The 18,729-nt window shown below is 41.0% G+C and overlaps 1 protein-coding gene across 3 annotated transcripts in view; it reads left to right on the top strand.

The window, feature by feature from the left end:
- The window catches only part of Snap25 (synaptosome associated protein 25), a 73,371-nt gene that overhangs the window by 19,399 nt on the left and 35,243 nt on the right, over positions 1 to 18,729 (top strand). The window contains exon 2 of one of the 3 annotated variants that reach the window (XM_055602629.1): positions 16,178 to 16,248. The exons of the other annotated variants lie outside the window; for them this stretch is intronic. The gene's annotated coding sequence lies outside the window, so the exon portion shown is untranslated. The remainder of the gene's footprint in view (positions 1 to 16,177; positions 16,249 to 18,729) is intronic. 3 annotated transcript variants of the gene reach the window in all.

Raw genomic sequence — 18,729 nt, 5'->3', positions numbered from 1 at the left:
ACATGTTCTTTGTTTCTCTATAGTGTTAGGGATTAACCAACAAGGCCATCTGAATGTTAGATAAGTATTCTACCACTGGGTTAGCCCCAAGCCCCAGAATATTGTTTTAGTAAATATTTTTTATGAATAGTAGCATACTCTAAAATAATGATATAAAGTAAAAACGGACAAATAGCATCGTCATTTATTATCACAATCAATTAGTATGTACTATGCATACATATATGCATTGGCCTCTTCTATGCTTTGCTTACACCACTTTGTCACAAACATCACCAGATAAGTATAATATTACAGGAATCACATTATTATAGATACATCATCAGGTGTTCACAGTTCTACAGCTCCATTATAATGGGTGTGAAACCAGTGATAATGTAGTCTGTCATTAGCCAAAATACCACTATCTGAAATTCACAAAGACATAAATCACATTTCAAGTAATGGAAGTATTCTGAAAAAAATCCAAACACAGAGTGAACGAGAGGGACACTGTCCCTGGATAACAACGTGACTTCACATAAGTATTTTGGCCTTGGAGCATAACTGAATTCTTCCTGGGCCCAGACATACACCTTTTAATTTTTTTCTCTTACTTACTTACTTACTTACTTATTTTTTATAGGTGGAGTCTAGCTGTATTGCCCAAGCAGATCTCAAATTTGTGGGATCAGGTAGCTTACCTCAGCCTCCTTGCTGTTCAAGCAAATACCTCCATGCTTGACATTGTCTACTGTTTGCAAGTACACATTGGACTTAATTTGTTGGCTACAGATACGGGTACAAGCATTAGAAAATTACTTTGAAAGGAAGTGGCAATTTTCAAGTGTTTCAAAAACTTAAGCCAAGTGTAGTAACTATACAGCCATTCCCACACTCATTCTGGCCTAGTGCAGTGGAAAACTGATGTTCCAAGGAGGAATTTATGAGAAATCCGAGTTTCCCCCTTCAGTGGTTCTCTAGAGCTGGTTCATGGACTATGCATGCAGCCTTGGTGCACATGCACAGTGAGAGAGCTCCCAAAGCCCTCTCAGCTGCCAGCCTCCTCAACTGAGTGATTTTGATGTTTGCAGGCCAGCTCAACCTGACTGCCAGAGTTGGGGCCTGCAGCTATTTTTCTGACTTGATTGCTCAATCTGCAATCATAATCCCAGGGCCAGTGAGGCCTATGGAGCCTGAAAGGAGCAGGCAGGGGGTCTCTGGAACAGTCCTCTTTCTATGTTTCTATTAGCAACCCGGGGAGTGATAAGAGTGGCTTCGGTGCTCAGTGGAACCAGCAGTAGCAGGGGGCTGGAGGACCCCGGCAGTGAGCTAGAGAAACACCTCCCTGAAGCAGTTGCTGGAAAACAGGAATGCCCAGCCACCTTGCTGAGCCTTCAGAAGGTCCAGGCCTGAGGCCTAGGGTTATGTGTGCTGCTCATGAAAGATCCAATGGGGGCCAGGTTACTGAGTGTGGACCTTCTACCTAAGGTTGCTGTTTCTCTTCTTACCTCAGCCCAATTGAGACAGATCTCAATGGAGTAGGCTAGCAAAGCAGGTGCAATTGGAAATAAGGTTCTGGCCACCTGACAGTGCCCCGGAGCCCTGTCAGGTTCAACACTGCAGATCACCATCTACACAGTGAGCTTTGGAACCCACAGCACTGGAATACCCCACCACCTCTCATTGGCCACACATTTATCCAGCAGCCATTACATGCCAAGTGCTTCACCAAGCAAACAGGCCACCATAACAAGCACTTTCTCCTCTTGCAGTAACATTTTAAACACAAAAGACAGACAACAAATGAACAGGGCAGTGGGGACAAGACAACTATCAGGTAGAGACAGTCACAATGTTGGAAATTAAAGTAAGGTGAGGAGATGGCACTGCTGTTGGGAAAGATCTTTCTGCAAGAAGTCTAAGCTGATGCTAGATGCTGAGCAGGCACCAGACATGGGATCACTGGTAGAGCATTCCAGACTGTTGATTTGCAGCCACTGGCAGGGCCAAGCCTGCTAAGTTAGAAGAGTATCAGTCCACAAACGCAGTTGCGGGGTGTGGGAAGAATCGTTCATAAAGAAACAGACAAACCAGAGTGTATTAGCCTGGTGAGGAGTTTTGCTGTGGTCTAAGAATTTTAAGAAGGGAATTAACTTTTGGTCTGATGTATCTTTTTACAAGATTACTCTGGAGTGTACTGGAGCATGAATGAAAACAAACCTACTAGGAGGCAACTGTAGTTCCAGAGCTGTACCTATGTGTAAGGAAACATAGACATAGAGAGGAGGGCAGCAAGACTTGTTGAGAGCTTCCTATAAGACAGGATGAGCCAGTATGGAAAGCACCATCAGACTATGTCACTAGAGAATCCTCCCTATCCTCTCTCTGTCACACCCAGTAAAGAATGGAAGCTGAGTCTGTCTCCTAAGAATAGCAGAGTTTATGTGCAAGAGAGTCCAAGGAAACTCACAAGAATGTGAGGGAAACAGGACAGAACTGGGAGAAGTCAAGCACAGATGTAGTGTCAGAATACTGTATACCTGATTCCCCGGGAGGTCTGGAGCAAAGACTGCATCTAGTCCTGCTTTGAGATGGGGGAGGTGGCCTTTGTGGGTTTATATTACTCAGTCTCTGTACAAAAACCCAGGCATCTTCAGAGGAGGATGGTCCTGTCAGCCACAGGCAGGGCTCAGTTGCATCACAAGTGTAAAGTCTAAGCTACAGCAGTGCAGCATCTGGGAAACAGATGCACCTGCAAGTAAGTATTAACAAGAACATGGTTAGGTCACCTGAACCAACTCTTAAATGGTTAGAACTTTACTGACAGAGAGCAGAGGGCCTATGTGGGCCTTCGCCCACATTTTCTTAGAATACTAGGAAGCCCAAGGGCCAAATTTATAAATAATTAAGTTAGCACAAGAGGCCTGTGATGGGAGAAACCTCTCATAGTCCATAGATTCTCTTCCATCTACCCATAAATAGTGCCACTATGCACTCAGTTTATAGGTGTTCCATTTACCCAACTCTTGTCCCCAAAGGTCATATCTGAGTATCCATTTATGCAATATAAAATTTGATAAGAATTGAGCATCTGTTTCTGCAAACAAATAAATTCAAGAATAAATGTAGCCCATTAGCAAAGAATGATAGGCTGGGGACTTGGCTCGGTGTTATAGAGTACATGACTGGCATTGACAAGGCTTGATGATGTTGGCTATGTCCCACAACTGGGTAGCTCTTTCCAAGGTAGATCCATGGTTTTTGAAATGTGCCTATATATCAGAATATTTTAATGTTTTTTAAAAGTGTGTTTATGTGGGGGTGCATACAAATGCATTGTCAATGGAGTCCAGAAGGAATCTCTTGTAGTTGGAGTTGCAGGTGGTTGTAAGCCACACAACATGGGTGCTGAAAGCTGAACTTGAGTTCTCTTTGAGAGCAGTATGCACCCTCAACCACTGAGCCACCTCTCCAGTCCTATATCCATTAAAAACATCCAGAGCCCAAGCCTGAATTAGGGTATCTAAACCAATCAAATTATAATTTCTAGAGTAGTTTTATACTATAGATTTTGTTTTAGCATAATTTTAGATTTACCCAATAGTTGTAAAGATGGTCTGACCCTCACTCAATTTTCTATCTTAGCACCTTACAACACCATGATTCATTTGTTATAATCAGGAAACTAACTTTGGTTCATTTATCCAGTAACCAAAACATCTAAAAAGCAAATGCACTACCCAGCAGATCTGCTACAAGTAGAACATATCATATATTTATTTGGATTTCATCAGGTTTTCTAGTAATGGCCTCTGCCTATTCCAGGACTTCTACACTTCTTTTGTGAATTTAGCTGTCATGTGTCCCCAGTCTTACCTTTGAGGAAGATTGAGCTCTTTCTTTGTCATTTCTGCCCTTAACAGCCTTGGAAAACATTGTTCAGATGTATTCACTACTTCCTGTGTCTGTAATAAAACACCATTACCAAAAGCAGCTTAGAGAAGAAAGAGTTTATTTTGGTTTATGGTTTGAGAGAAAGAGAGAGAGCCCATGACGGCTGGCAAGGCGTGGTGACAGGAGCAGGAAGCCAGCTGATCACATCTTTATCTATACCTAAGAAGCAGAAAGCACAAGTAGAAAGTGGGCACCCCCAAAGCCTTTCTCCAGTGGTGCGCTCTGTCCAGCAACTCCCAAAGGTACCAAGTGTGTTCAACTACATGAGCCTATGACAGATTGTTTTCATTCAAACCACCACACCACCTATTTTGTGGAATGTTGCCCAATCTGGCTTTGCAGTTTTTCATACAACAGAATAAAAATAAACAACTGCCTTTTTAACTGAGCTGCATGGTTTTGGACCAGCTACAGCAGGGGAGACATGTCCTGTCTGTCACAACATGTCAGGTACGTGTCATCAAACCTACATGAAATTACTATAACATTATGTGCCGTTACTTGGTAGTGGAAATGTTTGCAAAGTCTCACTTTCTCTGTTTCTCTCTCTCTCTCTCTCTCTCTCTCTCTCTCTCTCTCTCTCTCTCACACACACACACACACACACACACATACACACGTAGGTATAATTAAAACAAAAATTTAACTTAAAACCACATTCTTTGTCTAGCATGTGCAGGACCTTGTGTTTAATTTCCAGCACCACATATAATTAATAATCACAAATAATTCACTAACCCCCCCCAATCTATTTCTTTATGCCTTGTCTTGTACATTTAGCAAGACCAACCAACCCTTGCTCATTTTTAGTTGAGGATAGAGATGGTTACTGGAGTGGAAAAAGTTGCTGATTTTGAGAGCATAGACGAACTCCAGATTGTGTCTCAGTAAATAAGTGTTTACTGGCGTCTCAAGGTTTACAAAGGTACTGTTTCCCAGTTTCACATTGCTACGTCCATATCCTCACCCTGGATATGTCTCCAGATGCAGAGTAGCACATTGAATTCACCAGATGTCATGGTGGTAAAATTACCAGAGTCAGCTTTTACATGCTCTGGCAGTGCCCACCAAACCACTTGCTGTTCAATGCATGCAAGAAATTAATAAGTAATTGGACTTATGGCTGAGCATTATGACTTGCTCATTTACCACTGCATCCATATTTGGAACCCCAAGGGAGCATGTAAATCATAAGCTTTGATTTTTTCCCCCTTCTTCCACCTTGCTCCCACATAAACTCATCTTTCTGCTACTTATGTGGGACATGCCTATAATCTCACCCTGAAGAGGTAAGACAGGAAGAGCATACATTTGAGACCAACTTAGGCTGTAAAAGCTCTGTGTCCTTCAGCCCAGGTAACAGAGGGTCTGATAGCACTGGCAAGATCTAGAGAAGCTCATTGGAATTTAATCAATGTCCTAATAAGATAAATCCACTATCTGGAGGGAGGGAGGTGAACTTGGAATTCTAATGATTCCACTGTAGATGGCTAACTCTAAGCTGTTTCTGTGCTGCCACATTTCCATAGCAGAATCTTGCATTGGATTTTCCTGGTTTATAGCAATAGAGAACAGTAATTATGTATGTTCTGTGCACATCTGTGGTGTTTTAAATAAAAATAGCTCATACAGGGTCATAAATTGGAATACTTGGCCTCCAGTTGGTGAAATTGTTTGGGAAGGTGTGACAGAGGCCCAGTGTGCCTCTGTCTGCCTCCTGCATATGGATCAAGATATGAGCTCCCAGCTATTCATGTTGTCTTTGCTTCACCATCATGGACTCTAACCTTTGGAACCATATGCCTAATTAAATGCTTTTTTTTTTTTAAAGATTTATTTATTATTTATACAGTGATCTGCCTGTATGTGTGCCTGCAAGCCAGAAGAGGGCACCAGATCTTATTACAGATGGTTGTGAGCCACCATATGGTTGCTGGGAATTGAACTCAGAATCTTTGGAAGAACAGCCATTGCTCTTCATCTCTGAGCCATCTTTCCATTCCCCTTAAATGCTTTCTTTTATAACTTCCCTTGGTCATGATGTTTTGTCACAGGTACAGAAAAGTAACTGAGACATCTGTGCATGAATATGGGGAAGAGAGTATAAGACAAGAAACAAGGGATATAAGAAATGGGGAGAAAGCTGTCTTTTTAAGTTTTTCCTTGCCCTTGAATGTAGGATGAGTATCTGAGCCCAGAAAATTTTGACAGAGAAGAAAAAAAGTGAGTGGCAGGTGTTAGGTGATTCTGACAGTGGCAGATGATGGAGACTTTTGCTATATGTCATGCACGGGGTCTTCATCAGTGGCCTTGCCTTCATGTATGATGTCACCCACAACCTGAGTGACCCAGCATGCTTGCTAAGAAATCTCACCTTCCAGATAAGTTCCTATACTTCCTACCAAATTGCCACTTTTTCATTTTATAGCCCTTTGAAATACAAAGACCAGATGAGTTAATCAAGGGCTTCTAAATGCTGAGAAAGGGATAGAAGGGAGAACAAATCAAGGACTGATTACTAATAGAGGTTCTATATGCATAACAACCAGCCCCTGGGACTGCATTCTGGCTAAGGCTAATGATATTCAGTCAGTCCTAATATTTATTGTAAATCTACTGTGTCCCAAACCCTATTTTGGCATCTGGTTGCAGGTTAACATAAGGGTTAAGGGCACATGTTTTGGGTCGTGACCTAGAAGGAAGTTACTCAATCTCCTGTTTCTTATCTTCTTTGCATGAGTTAATGAGGATGATAATAAGGTCCTTCTTGGTTGCCTGACATGAGAACCACTGCTGCACTGTTCACTCTGTATCTGGGCTCACAGGATGGCCTCATGCCTCTAATTAGACCCAACTCACCCCATAGTTAGAAGCAGGCAATTTCTCGTGAAGAAGAATCCTACTTGCCCCTCAGGTGTTGGTGGAACTTCAGGGATGCCCTTTCTGTCCAGCACTTCAGATCTCTCACTAACTGATGGCTATCATCAGAGTGGAAAAGAGAAGCCAGCAACAATCCCTAGTTCCCACTAGTGTTGACATCTGGTCTAGCTCAGCAGCATTTATGTGTATGCATATGAGTCTAAAATTAAATAGGATGAAAAATTTGTTTTACCAACTCCCTTCTTCCTGTCATAGCCCCGAACTTCAGTTTTCTTTCACACACAATGATAAACACTACCTGTAAATAAATGTTATCTTCAGTTAAGGCACAAGTTAAGAATGGAATCACTGGCTGTTTCTCAGATGCCATATGAAAAATTTAGATTAAGTCAAGCTCCCTTTGTTCTCCTTGGCCTATTTTCTTTTATTAAAGATCTGCAGGCAACACCGTCCATTTTTGACATGCCTTCCAAGCATGCTTTGTTTCTGCTCTACTTACTGCCTGCTGCTTACTCATAGTGATAGTCACACTATCTGTAAAAGCCCTACTATAAGGGAATGAAAAGAAATCAGACTGCTGAGTATGAAAGGCAGAATGAAGAGAGAAGACAATGGCACCATAGCACACTGAGTTATTCTCAGTATGTCCTTAGCTTTTGCTGTGTAACAAATGACCCCCCCGCCCCCAAAGACTTACTGAGGTCAAAGACAATCCACTTATTTAGTTCATAGTTGTGCAATTCAGCTGTTTGGACTGAGTTCATCTCAACTCATGATACAGTTAGCAAGACCATTTAGTGGCTAGTGCATCTAGAGTGTCCTTCCCAATGATTTTTTTTTTCTGTTCCTCATGATCCAGTGAACTAGTTAAGGCTGTTCCCCTTTTTAGTGCATGGATACAGAAATATGGAGAGCCCTTTGTTCCAGTCAAGATTCATTTCCACAGGTTGTTTTTCCTAATTGCCCTTGTCTGCTTTCTATTTTTGTGATAATTGTCTTGACCCAATGCAACTTGGGGAGGAAAGAACTCACCAGGAAGGGCAGTAAGGACAGAACTCATGGCAAGAATCTGGAGAGGCAGGAACTGAAACAAAGGCCAGGGAGCAGTCTGCTTACTAGCTTGCTCCTCATGGCTTACTCACCCTCCTTGTTTATATAGCCCAGAACCACCTGCTCTGGGATGACACTGCCCCCAGTGGGCTGGGTCCTCCAACATCAATCATACTTCAAGAAAATTCCTCAACCCCTTATGGACTTGCCTACAAACCCTTATGATGGAAGCATTTTCTCAAATGAGTTTTCCTCCTAGATATCTCTAGCTGCTATCAGTGGGGGGCAGGGGGAACAAAGGTATAGCATCATCCCCTGGATGGCTCTTTAATGCACAGATGTCCTAAACACTGGGTTTGGTTGTAGGGCTGAGTCCTAAGAATTTGCACTTCTATGCTACTTCCAGGAAATGCTGATTCTGCAGGCCCATGCAGCTCACAGTGAGGTGCTCTATTCACGGCAGCATGGAGGGGCACATTAGTAATTCTACTTTACAGAGGAGAAAATGAAAACTCAAGTTCAATAAAGAGGTCATGGACACACAGCTGGTCAACTCTGTGTTACATCCTCTTTCTAGTGCAATTTAATGGAAAACCATTAGCACAGGCAATTTTCATCTCACACCAGAGTCCATGTGTGGCATATGGTGAGGCTACAGTGCCCAGAGAGGTGGTTCAGTACTTTAGTACAGCTTTTCTCTAAGAGCGAGGCATATACATACTACAAATGCAGGGGTTGCAGTCACTCATTTTTCCCATTCATTCATTTCCTTGATAATAGAGCCTGGCTATGAAGCCCTACGGAAGAATGTGAAACAAGCTCTGCAGCAGCCTCCACAGAGTGATGTTCAAGTTGTGCTTCTCATTAGAGGAGTAACAGTTCTCATCAATGAGGGCTGAGCAAAAAGAAAAGCATAAATACATCACTTCTTAAAGCCACAGGAAAAAAAACCCTCTCCAAGGGCTTCAGTGTTCTTGTGTTCTTTTTAAACAGTAAAGAGCTTCATATTGCTTTTGCTGAGTTTCTTAGGGGGGATAAGAGAACCGCCTTCCTGGTTCTCATGAAGTGGAATATAGCTTTTCTGATCATTCAGCCTTGAGCTTTCCTGGTATGTGTACTTCTGTTCAGAGTGTGCTCTGTGGACCCACAGCATTGTAAACAACTTAATGAGAATGTTAATGACAGACCAATTGGCCTGAGCCACTGTGGTTAGAATGCAGGAAAGTATCTGTTAATACACTTTCAGGGTGAGGTTTTGTAGCTAAAATTTTAAAAATATTGTTCATTGAAGCTGACCAGATCCAGTCATAGTCAGCCCTCCTGGGCATGGTTTCTAGGTAAATAATTTCAACCAACCACAAAGAAAATATGCACAAGTTTTTTTTTTTTTTCATTTGAACATGTGCATGTAGTTTTTTTTTTTTCTTGTCATCATCCACTAAATAATATAGTACAGTGAATATTCACATGTGATTAGATTGTACTTCATACAAGTAAACGGTTAGGAGAGAGCTCAGTAACACGCTTTAAAAAAAAAGTGCCACAAAGAAGTGTAAAGACAAAAATGCAACCAAGTTATCCTAAAGACCTTCAGGGACTTTTATTTCAGATTCTATGGCTGAGTAACACCTTGTTCTTTAAAACAGAATGATTGTGCAAATGAACTTAGCAGGGGAAATTGGCTGTCCAGGCAGCAAAGGGCTCAGGAACTATGGAATAAAGAGTGGAAAGCATTTCAGCATCATTCTCTTTATGGGATAAAACAAAACTTACCTTATCATGCCTGAGGGTCACAGAAGATCCCAGAGGAGACCTGTGCTCTGGCCAGCAGCCTCCTCAAGGAGATGCTGTTGCATTGACTGGAGGGCAGGGCAGAAGCAAAGAAAATATAATGGTGAGGGTAGAGACATCTGGAGGATTTCAGTAAAGGCAAGCAGTCATTCTCACCGGGCTTTTTCCTAAGGGAACAAGGATTAATACGCATGAATTTTGAGCCATTGGAAATGTCAAACAAACCTGATGCTGCTCCCAAAACAGGACACAAAACAAAGACTGGATGGATGAAAGAAGTGTCCAAGTAAGCCCTTCCTGGCTTTTGGAATCATAGTGTAGGGACACACTCATACCTTCTTCTAGACCTCCATTAGCTCAAGGATGTAGGATATGACTTCATAATATGCCTATCCTGTACTATATGACTTTTCTGAAGCCACATGGAGTTGTTAGAAACATTACAATGTGTTATCACATACAAGGATACATACAAGTGCTTTCTAAACCCTCTGTGCTCATTCCTGACAGGGCTTTTGAAAGCTGATAATGTGATTTTTTTTTTTTTTTTTTTTTTTTTTAGTGGAGATATATCAGAGTGCCAGTAGGCATTCCAAAAGTGTGTTCAGGGACACTAATACAAGTTATCTGACACCTATATATGCAATATAATGACATAAAAACAGTCTGCTCTACATATTATGGGCCTTGAGAGAAGAAGGTCTTGATATCTGTAGCAAGTTAGTCAGTTTTCAGGATGACCTGGCCTGGCCTTTTATCCTGCTGCCTGGCAGGGATCCCTATACAGGATGTGCCATCATGTTCCCACAGAGCCCACAGATGGCTTGAACCTGTTTTTAAGATGGCTCCTCCCTGCAGCCTGAGCTGTAAGAGTCCCTGAAGAGTTTCTATTCCAAGCATTACAGATCCCTCGTGAGATACACTTGGATCATCTGTCAGCCTCCTTCATAACTTCTGTATGTTTTGCTACTAGAGAGAACCTAAAACTTTCTCCACACAGGGGGCTGATTCCTCCAGAGGCCAAAAATGCCTGGTGTTTATGTACCCCCAAAATGGCTTTAGCTAATGACTGACATGGAAGTATAGATCAGCTCCCTGCTGTACTGAAGGACATGCTTTGTGTAAAACAGAGCTTAGAGGTCAGAGCTCCCAGCAGGATAAGCCAGATACAAGGAATCCACCTCTTCTTTCTCTGAACTTACTTCCTCACTTGCTTTCCTGGTCTGCCGTAGGAGAACCCTTTCAGTAAGTTGTTTGCACACAGACTTTTGGCTCAAGGCTGACTGCTGGGAGAGGCCCACCATCTCTGTTTTAAACTCTCAGAAGAGAAGGGCCTCTTTGCCAGCAGCTTGCTGAGTCCTGAAGAGGGGGCTCGTTCTGTAATGTTGTAGACAGATGGGTGTAATCAATTTGTTCATGAACGCTTTGGGGACTAAAAGGTGAAACAGCTTTGGGTCATGTAGCACATTCAGAATTCCCCATGAAAATATCCTACTACCTAAAAGCAAAAAGTTAGAGACCTAAAGGTCTAAAGGCAGCTTTGTAATGTCCTGAGAAGTGCCATAGCTTCAGGAACTTCATCAACATGGGTGTAGCTTTTTCCAACCTTAGAGACCTCAGGGAAGGCTTCCTAGCTTCTACCTCCAGTTCAGGTTTCCAAAAGCGTAGTTGTTTCAACAGACACATGTAGAAGAAATCACTTTGAAGTTAGGTTGCCCAAAGGCCCATCAAGTGATGCTTGTTTACCTGGCCACACTCTTAACTCCTTCATTCCCCATCACGCCTGTATCCTTCAAAAGAACAGGCTGTGGGCGGGACTTCCCTGAAGCCAACCTTTTCTAAGGTTTGTTCTCTGGTGCCTAGCCATAGGAGAAGCACAGGGAAGGGAGTCTCATACTCAAGAAATTAAAACTAAGAGTGACAACGATAAAGAAGTAGAACTTATTTATACTAATAACTAGTAATAGTAGTAGTAGTTTTTCAAGACAGGGCTTTTCTGTATAGTCCCGGCTGTCTTGGAAGTCACTCTGTAGACCAGGCTAGCCTCAAGCTCAGGGACCTACCTATTCCGGCATCAGAGTGTTAGGATTAAAGGCGTGTGCCACCATGCCCAGCTTACTTAGTTTAAACAATGATTCAGCAAATTTACCATTTCTGCACTGCATCACAGGACTTGTGTAGAAGGGAAACCTTGAGTTCTGAACTCATTGAAACTTTTTTTCTGTTTTCTTAAACAAAATTAAAATGGCTCCTCTTATTTTCTGTGTACTGTGGCCTTGACAATCTTCGTGCGTGCGTGCGTGCATGCGTGCGTGCGTGCGTAAAAAGCTCAGAATAGAACAGGAGAGATGGCTCAATGAGTAACTGTCATCAAGCCTGTTGACCTGTGTTCTGACCCTGGAACTCACATGGTAAAAAAGAGAACTGACTCGTGCAAGCTGTCATTTGACACACATGCTCCCACACACAAATACAGGCACACCAAGTAAGTGTTTTTTAAAACTTTCAAGCACAGTATAATGAGATTATGTTTTTTTTTAATTTTATAAAACTTAAGAAGATGTGTGACAACATATAAAAATAGGTCCAATTAAACCCAGAACCAATAATAATTGCTTTGGAGTTTCCTTCTGAATGCTGGGAGGTAAACAATGCTATGGAGGTGAAACTTAAAGTGGAGCAGATGGATTGAGGCAGACTGTTAGGGACAAAGCTGCTTCGAGACAGATTAAAGCCATCGCCATCTCAGGGAGGATGAGCTCTGGATTGTTTTTCAACACCCAAGCACTCAATAAATGAGTCTGAGTTAAAACTATTGTTTCTCAGAAGCAATAACCATTAACATCTATATAAGAATATAACCTGATAGTTTTTTATAGATTAAAACAAAATGAGCTAATGGAGAGACAAAGCTATATTAAATGAATACTGGGAACAGCATGGGGGAGGAGGAGGGGAGGGAGAGAGAAGGGAGAAGGGAAAAGCACTCAGAGAAAGAAGGGAGAAAAGGAGGACACATACTGGGGGAGGGGGAGTTAGGGGAAAGGGGAGAGGAAGAGAGAGGGAGGCTGGTGGGGAAGAAGAAGTCAAGAGGAAGGAGATAGAAAAGAGAAGAAAAGGACAGGGCCAGGAGGAACCAAAATATCTGGATTATATAGTGAAGGGCCTCTGGGAGAGGGGAAACCTGCCCCTAGGTAGGGCAGGTAGGGATCTCACAGTTTTATTTAAGCTTTGTTGTGCAAATCTCAGTTTATTCAAAGCACAAAAATGCAGATTTTTAACTACTGTGCTCTATTTTAAACTTCAAGGTTCAGGCACTTCTGAATAGAGCTCTTATTGACAAGGAACTGTTAAGAAAAATAGCAAATCAGACTTTGGACTTTTTCCATTTATTCAAAAGATACTTTTATCAGGATTAGAAAAACTGAACTCAAAAGTACCACTGGGGTGGGGTAATGACAAAAAATAAGTTTTTAATCAGTCTTGTGATATGAAATATTTTTAAAATAAAATGTAAAGAAACCACAAGTTTAAAAAGGTGAGTTGAAAGGCTCAGTACAGAACAATGCTGGCAATAGTTTCAGATGTTTTTAAACACTCATTTTCCTTGGCCCAGGAGACTGGTCTCATCGATAAAAGAATAATGTGCAGTGACTGCAGCTCCCGTGTAAACAGACTGCGGCAGTCTAGGCTACCGTTACAAAATGAAAGAAAAGGGCACTGTGACAGACAGACAGGTGGCAAAACTCCCAACTTCCAATAATAAAAGATTAACCAAATAAATGATAAATTATATGATAGGACATAGTTCAGTCTTTAAAGTGATCAATGTTTAATGAAAATTTTCATAATAAGACTGATAATTAAAGAAAAACTGGGTAATAGGTATTAGTTTGGTCCTAGTTTTAAAAACAACCTTATAAACCTCCCTGACTAACCCCTCCATACACACACAGAGCTGTACTTTGAAGCTTCCTGGTGAAATCTCAAATAAGCTTCTTCCTGGAATCTATTCTCAGAGGGTCTTACTGAACTGGCCTGGGTTATGGCTTGGCAGTGGATCTTCATTAAAGTTTCTCAGGAGATTTTCATTTTCCTTCTCTGGTTTGAGAGCCTTAAGGATAATAGCAAAACAAAAACAAACAAACAAAAACAACCTCTTCTCATTTAACATTCTAAGACACCATGGGTAACCATCAGTTTTTTTCAAACAAACAAGTTGCTTGGCTGGCTGCACTACCACATAGCACTCACGGTGTACCTGGCTTGCTTGTATCTTTAAGCAAAATTATGTAAAACCTTATAACTAAGGCCAAGTAAAGGAAGCTTGTGTGCATATCTTCCCATTTGTCATAGTGATGCACTATCAAATGGACTCACTGACTCCCCAGTTTCCCTCCTTTAACTTACTATAAGGTTAAAGAATAAATTTCAACCATTTTCACATTCTGTCAAATTCATGTTTGTTATGTGGAATTAGTGTGTAATCAAAGTGTCTGTGGTAGCAAACCAAAGAAATACAAAGCTGTCATGTCACTGTTCTACAATATATTAGCTGTCCCTATCTTTGTTAGGAATGTTATCCCAGCATTATACACAGCTCATCTTTGAACTGGCTTTGCCATCTTGTTGCTTTACCTCACTAGAGAGTTACACTAAGCTTTGCTGTGATCCTTCTATACTCTCCTGAGAGTTTATGTGTTAAACTTCTGAACCTAATACCTTTAAAAATACCCAAGGTCAAATGTGGATTTGGAGATAAAAGATTAACAGCTCTTCCTGACTGGAGATTCCATCAAAATCATCTCACACAGAAAGCTTCCTGTCCTTAAAGGAAATATTCTCTGTATGACTTACAGAAATGTCTCAGCCTTTGCTCACAAGGTCTAATCTGAAGTGCTTTTTAAACCCTCTCCATGTTAAGGACAGTGAATGACAAACTGCAAAACTGGAGAAGTCAAATCTGCACACTGAAGCAGTTGCAATCATACCAGTGGCTTAAGTGAATGGAGACTGGGGTAAATATAATTTGATAAATTGGTCCTCTAACCCCCACTGATACACACACAATCACTTCAGGGACATTTTATCATCATTTAGAGCCCTTCTGCCATTAGCAGAGACTCTAGACTCTTTGGTTGGGACTCCTTTTGTGTTCCCATTCTTTGTGTCAAATGTGTAATGGTCTGAAAAATGCTAGAATGTAAACTACCTGTGTTGTCTTCTTAAAGCAGCACAGTGGTAAACTCACTTCCAGAGTCAATAACCTTCCAATGAGTTTCTTACTTTAACTGTAACAGTAGTGTGGTGGACAGGGACTTTAGATGGAAAGAAGTTGTGTGCAATTGTATTGATTTAAAGAAGAGACATAGCAGAGGCATTATCAAAAAACCAAAATAACTGCGGGGGGGGGGTGCTCATTTCACTAAAGGTAAAAGTTATAATTCTCCATTATTGAATGAAATTATTTATTTGAAAAAAAAATCAATTAGGTTGCCATTTTGTTTCTGTCACCAAACCCAAATTTTCCATCCTTGAAAAGGATGTATGTAGAAAGAATTAAGTCCCTCAAGGTCTAATCTCCATGTAGTCTTATGGAAGAACTTGACAAAGAACTGAATGGAAGGGTTTGTTCCAGCTAATAACTTCAAAGAACACCACTCTTGGAGAGATGGATGTGGGCTTGTAGCATCAACATCATGTGTGATACCTTGGCTTTCTTCATGGAGCTAAAATCCCCATGTTAGAAGGAAATGTAGATACAAATTTCATATCCTGTGTCATAAATAAATTGTGTCCACTGAAACTGGCCAGTCTTTTCTTGAATACTTTCAGGAATAAGGGACTCAGTTCTTCTAAGTTTCCCAACCCGTATTTCAGGCGGGTGTCTTAGGATGTTCATCTGGTCAAACTCCATCACTTCTCAGTGCAGGTGATTTTCTTCTTGTAGTCTATTGCAAATTGTCTTCTGCCAGTTGGGTACTATGCCACAATTGTTCCAGTAGACATAGCTAAGTTAGGCAAAGTTTATGGTCTCCTCCTTCATGACTTTGAAAGTACATATGAATTATAAAGACAAGAAACCTCTAAAATGGACTCTCCTTTTTACTCAAATAGTTATGAGACAGCAGATACAATCCTAGTATAAAACCCAATGAAATTACACCATGTTAGTTAAGATTTCTGTTACTATAACAAATGCCAGAGACAATCAACTTATAAAAAAAGAAAGTTTATTTTGGCTTACAGTTTTAAAAGTTCTGTTCCATGATACCTCAGCCCCATCACTTCTGGGATGGTATCAGATAGCATATCATGGCAAGGTCAGTGTAGCAGTAGGAAAGGCACTGACCACAACAGCCTCAGTAATGATTTTCTGAAGATAACATTAGTGAAAACAGATAGGTCCCTTCCTTGTGAGTTTTCTTACATTTGCTGTCAACAATGCCTTGAAGTTGGGCACTGAAAGATTCACATTCTGGATGGCCTGGTAAATTCCACCAAATTATTTCACTTACAGGGAACGACTGGCCTATAATTTTCATGTGCTACCCATTCTGTGATATTCTGGATGTAGAATCACCAACCCAAGTAAGTAAACCCAGCCCAGATTTACCACATTTCTTACCATGGCTAGAGTAAAAATGTTCTCTTCTTCTTTTTTTTTTTTTTTTTTTTTCCTGATGCAATGATTTATTGTTATCTTTAAGTACCTGGAACACGTAAAAAAGTACAGCTCATAGATAAATGAAGGTTGTCCTAGAGTTCAACAAAAGTGCTCTCCTAGACAAAGATTAATGTACAAGTGATATTTAAGAAAGTATTCTGGGAATACAGTGGGAGAAAGAAAGACACAGGTGATGGACAGAAGCTGAACAAAGGAGTCATTGTTGCAGCTGGAGTTCCAACCTTGGTGCAGTCCTCAGGAATCTCTGGAATGCATGTTGCACATTATAGTTTTAGAGTTGGCCTTTTGTGGTTATATACCCTTCCCCAGTTGCAGGCTTGTTCTGGAAGATTGAATGTCCCAAGCACGGGTAGGTCTTAGGGAACAAAATGAAACAGCCAGCGCTGTACTTGATGAGCAAACAGTGGCCTAGCAAGGCTGCTCCTCCCGCAGGTGGGGGGGGGGGGCGGAGAAGCTCAATGAGCCAGACATTGAGTTCATGTCAGAAACAATTCCTGTCCCCCTTATTAGGGAACCCACTTGGATACTGAGCTACCATGGGCTAAGTCTGAGCAGGGGTTGTAGGTTATATCCATGCATGGTCCTTGGTTGGATAAACAGTCTCAGAGAAGAGCCCTGTGCTCAGATATATTTGGACCTTGTGTGGCTCCCTGTCCCCTCTAGGTTATACTAATTCCTCCTTCCTTCATATGATTTCTTAAACTCTGCCGAAGGCTTGGTTATGGGTCTCAGCATCTGGAAACTGGCATTTTTGAATAGGAGATGTTTAATCATAATCAGTACTAGTTGTGGCTGAATGCCCTGGTGCAATTAAGGAATGCTAATGCTGGTTGCATTTAATTGTAAGGCCACCCATCCCAAACAAACCTAAGCCAAACCTACCTATCAGCTATGCCAAGAAAGAGTTCATGGGAGAGGCAGACTATCCTTCTCAGAAGAAAGGAGACCATAACTTTGTTTAGATCAGGTACAAAGAGAGAATTCAATTCAGGAATGGCCTGTGGTAGATGGTCTAGGAAGTAAATGAGCTTGACTTGAAAAGGAAATAGGTTTCTGAAAATACTTAGTGCCTAAAAGATTCTGAGGACGAAGGGGCATTTTGTGAGTGGGTTGAAGTACTTGTCAAATGAGTTGGTTCTTCAGCCAGGTTCTTCTGTACTTATGTGCTCATGGTGCCAAAGTGTGAACACACATCATCCTCTTGAAAAAAAAAAATGTTGAAAAATAAATAAGGATGCCACCACCTCAAATCACTGTGTAGCAACATGCTGGAGAAACTTTGTTAATCCCAAAGATGAGAGGACAAAGACCATCGACCAAAATCATCATAGGCAAATTAATTAAAGCAAGCAATTAATTAAAGCAACCTTTTTTAAAATTTTTATGGGGTTTGAGAGGTCAGTATTGGATGTGAGGAAGACAAGGTTTTTATAGCTCAGGGGTAAGGAGTTTCTCAATGAAGGATTTAGCAGGAAATGGGAGGAGGTTTACAGGAGCAGAACGTAGTCATAACAACCTCTTAAAACAAAGACGTGATTGTAAGGTAGTCTTAACAACAGTCAAAACAAGGCTGAATAACAAACTCTTTTGAAACAAAGCTAAGGCTGTAAGATGGTTATTATGTTTTGAAACAAGTACATGATTGCCATTTCTGGAACAGGTAGTGCAGAACCATTTGTAGGTAAGGTTACAGGTGGGGCATAGCCCAATCCTTGAGAAACAGAGGTTTAATCATAAACAGGAATGAACCTAGTTTGTCTTTACTATAAGACAGCTTTTTAAGCCTAAGATGGAGACAGAGTGGTTCTTCATCACATACTTTCTAGGTATTTGTATCTCAGAATGTTTCATTGGATGCTTGCAGTACCCTCCAGTTACACACAGATGCTGCCACTGGCAGGTGGGAGAAGAGTGCGTTATTGTTGTTGAAAAGAAGATTCTAGCCCCACCTCCACAAATCTGTTTCATTAATTGGTATACATCGAAAGGTGAAATTTGACAAGCTACTGAAAAGGTTTTGAGGCCAGGTGCCCTCACCATGATACTAAATGTCCTGTCGTGAACAGTTGTGACCTATCCTGTAACGAGATTATTCACATGAAATGATGCACAGTGGTTAATAATTCATTCGTGAGCCATGTGTTCATTGTATCTGAAACACAGCCTTTGACTTAACTAAGAAATGGATTAACACTAGCAGGACCCACTAGAAAAAAGAATGTTGAATTTCATTCACAGGAATGTTCAAAATCTATTCACAGAGACATAAATCAAGCCACACATTAAAAATTTACAATCTTGGTTACAACAGGTATAAGAAATGACCATTTTATATATTATATTATATTATATTATATTATATTATATTATATTATATTATATTA

Source organism: Psammomys obesus, unplaced genomic scaffold (assembly GCF_907164565.1).
Source record: "Psammomys obesus unplaced genomic scaffold, mPsaObe1.curated_primary_1811, whole genome shotgun sequence".
Classification (NCBI taxonomy): Eukaryota; Metazoa; Chordata; class Mammalia; order Rodentia; family Muridae; genus Psammomys; species Psammomys obesus.
Note: the sequence above shows the minus strand (reverse complement) of the source record. Positions and strands in the feature narration are given on the sequence as shown.